Source organism: Dufourea novaeangliae, unplaced genomic scaffold (assembly GCF_001272555.1).
Source record: "Dufourea novaeangliae isolate 0120121106 unplaced genomic scaffold, ASM127255v1 scaffold84, whole genome shotgun sequence".
Taxonomy (NCBI): domain Eukaryota; kingdom Metazoa; phylum Arthropoda; class Insecta; order Hymenoptera; family Halictidae; genus Dufourea; species Dufourea novaeangliae.
In genome coordinates, this window is record NW_015373964.1 from 1,773,837 (window position 1) to 1,780,956 (window position 7,120).

General features: G+C 38.0%; 1 non-coding gene across 1 annotated transcript; it reads left to right on the forward strand.

The window, feature by feature from the left end:
- Nucleotides 1–5,437: 5,437 nt before the first annotated feature.
- Nucleotides 5,438–5,509, forward strand: Trnam-cau. Its single transcript has one exon. It is a non-coding gene; the product is annotated as a tRNA-Met (tRNA).
- Nucleotides 5,510–7,120: the final 1,611 nt, after the last annotated feature.

The following is a 7,120-nucleotide window of genomic DNA, read 5'->3' on the forward strand; positions in this document are numbered from 1 at the left end:
GGATTTTCGTAATACATTTTTGTTAATTGACACCGCTACGAGAATTCTCTCCATGCAAACGGTTCTTGCATCCTACACCGAGAATTCCAACGGAAAGTCGAGGAAAAAGATATACGAGTGACGGGTCGACCGTTCCGCCTACCGTTTTAATCGAGCCGGTGGTTTTTGCGCCTTTTCGGAGTAACGCGATCCGAAAAAGTAGGTGCGCGACACAACCTGTTCGGTTCGTTAACACTCGACCGTGTTTCATGAAAATCAACGCAGAAGTGACTTTTAACATCCAACAATTTTCATGTCAAACGCCTATACACGATACCTCGATCTTAATTCCACGTTGGTTAAATTAAAATATGTAAGTGGATAGACAAGTTGATCCAGGGACAAATTGCTACAGTGTCTACATAATAAGATTCCCAACGATCCCGAGTGAAATCGATTTAATCCCAACATGCGTAAACCCACGGCGATCGTACGCTTCTCGCGCACACCGATAAAACGGCCATATACGCGTAACACTGTAGAACTAATATCGTAATACGTTATGTAAGTATGTTCATTACGATGCCGTAAGCTTAATGCACCAACGATTATCTGAATTGCACACGTACGAAATTGGTCGATCCAGCCTACAACGATTAATAAATCCTCGGCCAGGAGTGATGGTATTATAATTATAATCTCATGCATACGGTATTATACGTGTTCCTTGAAGCCCGACCATTCTTGGATCCGTTTCGCGTTCCAAGTGTGTTCAAACAACACCGAAACTAGACCGAAAAACGGAAAATATTATTTCACCGGTAAGTACGAATTTTCCAAGGCGATCCCGAGATCGTCGGTCCAGGTAGAAAAAAAAAACAGCTGCTGGAAACGGAATGCCGTGTGTCGCTTCAAAGAACTTTCTCCGTCGCGCGAATCCCTTTTGCGAGAGGATGCTTGCCGGTGAACAACACGGCGGCTGCACACCGAACAGAGAAGTGCGTTTCAGAATTTTCCGTTGTGGCCATTTACGTGCATCGGACATTCGCCGAGTTTGGTATCCCCCCACCACCCGGGTTCCTTTTTCTGTTACATACTTCGCCGAAGCCATGGCGGCTCGAATTTGCATTAAAGGAGTGACGTGACGCGCGATCCTGCACCCCGCGTCTTCTAATGCACTTCGTTTCGCGTTTCTAGCACGCGTACACGCACTTACGCGTGCATCACGCGTGGCTACACGTTCTCACGTGCATGAACACATACGAATACAGAGGACAGGATCGTAGCCACAGAGCATCGGTGCGAGCCACGTGGGCGACTTGTTAAGTGCACCGTCGAATCACACCCAACTGCAGCCTCGTGGTCCCTCCGCGTTGTTGCACCCATACAAGAGTATGCACTTTGATTTAATGCCAGGAGAAGCGAGATAAAGCTCGAGCCAGGTACCGGGGACCGATTCTTTTTCTCCTCGAGATAATACAAATGTTTTGTACGTACATCCACGTGCGTGCGTGCGTGTGTATCTTGTGCATAAACGGGGAGCAAGGTCGCCGCGGTGTGTGCGTTTGAGTAATCGAGCATTGTGCTCCCATTACGAAGATGGACTGGAATGGAATGAACAAAGATATGCCTGTTTGGGTAACACCGCGCGGATCTTGATTGTACACATCGGAGTGTCACATTCTACGTGCCGGTATTAAGAGATGTTTATTAAAGTTCGGGTGATTGCAGCCATCTCGAAATTAAGTATTTCCTTAGTTGGTGATCTACGTTGAGGTATCGTACGGTACACATTTTACATATCAGTACAGTAGAATCATGTATAAAGCACCACTATGACGCGAACTAAAAATTAATAACACGTATAATACAAACTTGGCGTTTTTATTGCTCCATAATGAAATAAACTGCATATTATTTTCTGTTATATTAGGAAAAACGTTTATATTAGAAAAGACTTTTCGTAACAGGCGGAAAGTATCTTCCGCGTCATATGGGATGCTGTATACCGAAAGATTACCAACAGTTGGAAACTGTTTATTTTTAGTTGAACGATTGAAATTATATTTCAATTGTCAACTGAATGGTTCATATAAGAAATCGATTGAAATTATTTTGAATAATGAAAATTAGAGAAATTGGAAGGTAATATGTAACGTTTCGATACTTTAGCGAGAAAATTACCATGGAATTCTTTGAATGTTTGGAAAACTTTTACCTTAGGTTTATTGCATATTGTTATTATTTTATTACCTCGAATGGAACATGTAAAGTATTACCTATTGATGAATGAAGGCTATAAACCACAAGGAAAAGTTGATCGTTTCTTCTTTTTTAAATGGAAAATTATTATGACACGATACTATTTTCGAATGTACAGATTTCATTTTCTAACCGCACATTATAACATTAGATCGATTTCTTATAGTGATGCTAAAAGAAATGAGCAGACAAGAGGACGGTATTTTAATGATTTCTTTTTGAGCCTGCGGTGAAATGGAAGTTACATTGCGCATGAATACATTTACACGCGATAGCAAGAAGGATCGTGAATGTTAACATCTTGTAATTTTTTTCTCTCTCTACCGGTGCACCGTGGCCGTGGTGAATGTCTTTATTAGCGTTTTCCTTCGGTCCAGTTGAAAACTGGATTCCAAGTTCTGTTGGCGAACGCTTGCCCACTACGGCCGTAACACTTGTCGAGGGATATTAACGACACGCCACGAAAAATCACCGCCCACAGAATTCGCGAAATGATAAGTTAATTGCATAAAATCCGAAAGTATTCGCGAATCCGGTCGATTCGTGCCATACAAATCGATCTTCCCTAGAGTGATTAATGGTAAACGGCTGGAACTCTCTGCGAAGAAAATAAATCGAAACCTTCGCAAACGACTAAATATGAAGTTGCAAAAATGATGGTAAAATTATAAAAACTACGAGACCTATTTCCCCATTAGATCGTCAAATAAAATATTTCCAAGTTTGTTAAAACGACTACTATAAATTCAATTTATAATAAATTGCTGGCTTTAGTAATTTATATTCCTTCAAAAGCCAATCACTTTTACTGTTCAACTAAAAATAGATATATGGTAGTTCCACCGTTAATGATAAAAACAGTTGATTAGATTCATAAAACGTATCAACAGTATCAACCATCGCTTTTATGAAGACTACCAATAATTAAAAAAGCCCCAGGGAGAGACAAAAATCGAAAATATCAATGTATGTTCGTGTTAAATATTCAAAAGGAAACTATACAAAAATAATCAGTAAACAATCAATTATAGATTTAATCGTTGATCCAGTCTTCAGCTAAGGGGGCTCATTTATAGCTGCGCAATGTCAAAACAGAGACGGTAGGTAGGGGTTAATAATATCACAATGATAATTATAGGGTCTGCTACATCTGAACATGACTTTCCGGCCATCTATCCAAAACTCGCAGAATCCACGAACGAGTTCCACCTGCGCAGATATATGTGGTCTGGGGGATTACTCACGCGGCCTCCGAGGGTGCGTCGAAATAGAACGCTTAGTCAGACGTCACCAGGAACTGCATCGGTGGAGTCACCAGCCCGCGCCAAGCACGCGCGTCTTACTTTGTTACGCTTTATGCACTTGTCCAACGTTCTATGGAGGACTCGAAACGATCAGGAGGGAAGGGGAGGGGGCTTTGAAACGTGGACATACAAGATGCTACTGTGCACAGAGACAACTACGGTTATAACAAACACAAACGAGATCTAGGATAGACCCACTCTTCTTATGGAATTTTCTACCCCCATGGAATCAGTAGTACCGACGCCGTAAGACACCAATGATTTTAACGACCTTTATGTTATTAAAACGGTGAATTCAAGAATTATGTGCATACAACCCAATTCTGACTTAGCTAGTTAAACTTAATAGTTTACAGTATTACACTAGTTATAGTGTTCTTAAATCTGAAACATGTAGGGTTGTTAGAATTAGCGAAGACTTTCAACGGCCTTTAGCTCAAACGGCTCGTGAGAACTTCAAAGGCTTTCGTGACCGAGAATTAATATAATTCATTTTAAGATCCATATTTTACAAATTACTTTATATCTTGATTTCTATTATTTTGGAAAGTTTTTGGAAACTCTTTGATCCTTTGGGTCAATAGGAACTCTTTCTTCCTACTCTCTGATATTTGATTAGTTAGAGATTATAACAAAAACACGCTTGGTCAGTGGTAGATGGTACGCAGGGATCATCCCCTTTGTCAATCCTTAACCACTAGGGTCATTTTTCTTCCTCCCTTACTTTCAAATAAATCTAGCTTAAGGTCTAGTTTTCAGATTGCACCCAGTCACCATGTAATTTAATTTTATTTAACTTGACAAAAATTAAACAATTTTCTATTTTAAACGATCTTGTTCTCATAGTATTTGAATGCATATTTGTGACAGTCTTTTATAAGTACACAGTGTAATAATTAATCACAGTCGTAAAAGAACGTTTAAATGGTAATAGGTAGTTGGAATAAGGTGAATTCACCGCTCACGTTCAAGCACGTGGCTCAACGGATACTGAATGGGTGGGGGCTAGTTTAAGATTGCTGATCTTAAAAGGGGAGCGCACCTGGATCGACCAAGATACTTATTTGCATCCGCTGCATCTCCATACATACCTCCACCCAGGTGGTTCATCTACGTTGCATCGCTTAGATTACACGCTTCGGGGCTTACACAGGTAGCATCGCAACAAAGTTGTTTTCAATCAAGGTAGCACTTTTTCCCTAGATTTATCTTAATTGTTTCTTCCCGTATAAGCAAGTTCCTTTGAATTTGTGATATAGAAGAACGAGGGAACAGATATCGCTGATGGGAAATCTTGGTAAACTTCTGACAACATTATTTTCGTTTCTTGTTTAAAACATTTAGAGGGTTAACAATTTGAGTAATTTATAAAAATTATTTATTAAAAATTAAAATATTACATACTTTAAATTCTTGCGAATGAAATAATATGTTTAATAATAACATGTATTTATTGTAACAATGAGTAAAATTTGTGCTATAATATTTTTAAAATAAATGTTATTATACTATTACTTCTTTATAATATTGTACAATATTAGTAAAATTTTACAATGTTTTGTAATAATGTCATTAGTTTACTGTCAGAAATGTTTCCTGAATTATTCTATAACGAATACTGTTATTACTTATTAGAATAAGTTATTTACATAAATAATCAATTTTGATTTATCTTCGTTTTAATTCAATTTCATATACACGGTCCTGTATATACTGTATAAACCAGTGGTCATATGTCATTACTTCAATATTTCTATAAAATAAAAGTAATATATATTTAATTATTCTCTAACTTTATATTTTTAATAACTTTTCATACATTACTCCTTTTCTTTTATCACTAATTTATTGAGTGACGTATTTATACCTATATTTAACCTAATGGAACAAGAAGCAGAGTGGCGCAGTGGAAGCGTGCTGGGCCCATAACCCAGAGGTCCGTGGATCGAAACCACGCTCTGCTAATTTCAATTTATTTTTTATTTTTTTTTCCACTTCAAATCCTAGATGCATTTTCTAACAATTCTTGATAATAATATCAATATTTATTTAAACACTAGCCGCAAAGAAAACTATTTCTTTCAGCAATACATTTGAAACGTCGCATTGCAACGGAGAGTGGCACGCCGCGCCGCCTGGCGTCTTCGGATCTTAATTCAATTGCGAGGGCGTTTAAATTGCGGGTCGAGTAATTTGCAATGCAAAAAGAGGCGGGTGCGCGAGTCCTAAAGTCCCGTAAGCCCCGAGACACAAACCGGTGAGCAATGACACGCACCAACGATGGATGCCATTCCGCCGTCATTGTCCTCGAAGAAAAGATGAGACGAGTTCAGGAGTTCAGCAGAGTTCACGGACGTAAATTCGGTGGGTGTCATATCCGCTCCCCGAAGTATCTCTTCAGAGGCCGTTTAAAAACGTACTCGCTTTGACCGAAATACCATCGGACAGGAAAACACTCGAAAAGTACCGCTAGCAGTGTTCCTACCATCACTTGGTCCTAAAGAATTACGTTCGAAAAAAGGAGGGTTCATAATTTCTAAGGTATAGCACTCGCCAAATGATAAAAAAAGTCTTAATCAAAAAATTAATATTTTCCACGTTGTGAACAATGTTTTGTTTCGGTTAAGGCAAGTGATTTTTTGTTTCGGAAGCTATCGTACCGTCTGGAAACAATGGTTTACCTTATCATTTCTTCTTTTCATGGTGACAGAATGTTTTTTACAATTTCCATTAGCTTTTTTACAATTTTCTTTACAACTCTACCTGAAACAAAAAATTTTCCATAATTTTTAAAATATTAATTCTCTGACCCATGTTATTAGAATTTCTTTCATCATTTAACTCTAGCAGTTATGAACCCTTCTTTTTATCACCCTATATATGTATACTCCCCTTTTTAACCGTTCTCTTTTCTCGGTGCGTCCAATAGGTACATTTCTTGTATAATGTCATAGCTCGTTCCCGTTTCCTTTCGCTTGTTAATTTACTACATCGCGATGGTTTAATGAGCAATCCGTAATTTCACTGTAACATGTTGTAATACTCATAATAATTTCGAATAGTTGTAATGATACAAATTAACATCGATTTTACAGAATTCTGTACAAGACCGACCGGGGGTATCCCGGAAACATTTGCGTCATTTAAAACGAGTATGTTCGACTAATTGCAGTACCAGAAAAAGGATTCCCGTTGCAATTACCTTTCAGTCAATTACTTCGGGAACTATTATTATATTATCATTCTGGTTTTGCTTTACTTGTGATGTTTTCCATTTTTTTAAACGGAGCATCGTCTCTCGAGCACTTTGCTGTTACAGGATTATTTAGTTTTATTAGAACTTTCGTTATACATAATGTGGAAATCATTATACCATGGACGTACATAAATAGAAATAGACAAATAAATCTTTTGATTATTTACTGTGTGGATTTGTGTTCTTAATCAATCAATTATGTAATGTGACATTTTCTTGTGGAATTGGACTCTTTGTATGTTAGAACATAATACTTTAATTAACAGAACCATACGCGTGTACTGTAAAAATAAAAATGTTTCTGAAACTTCTGGTACGT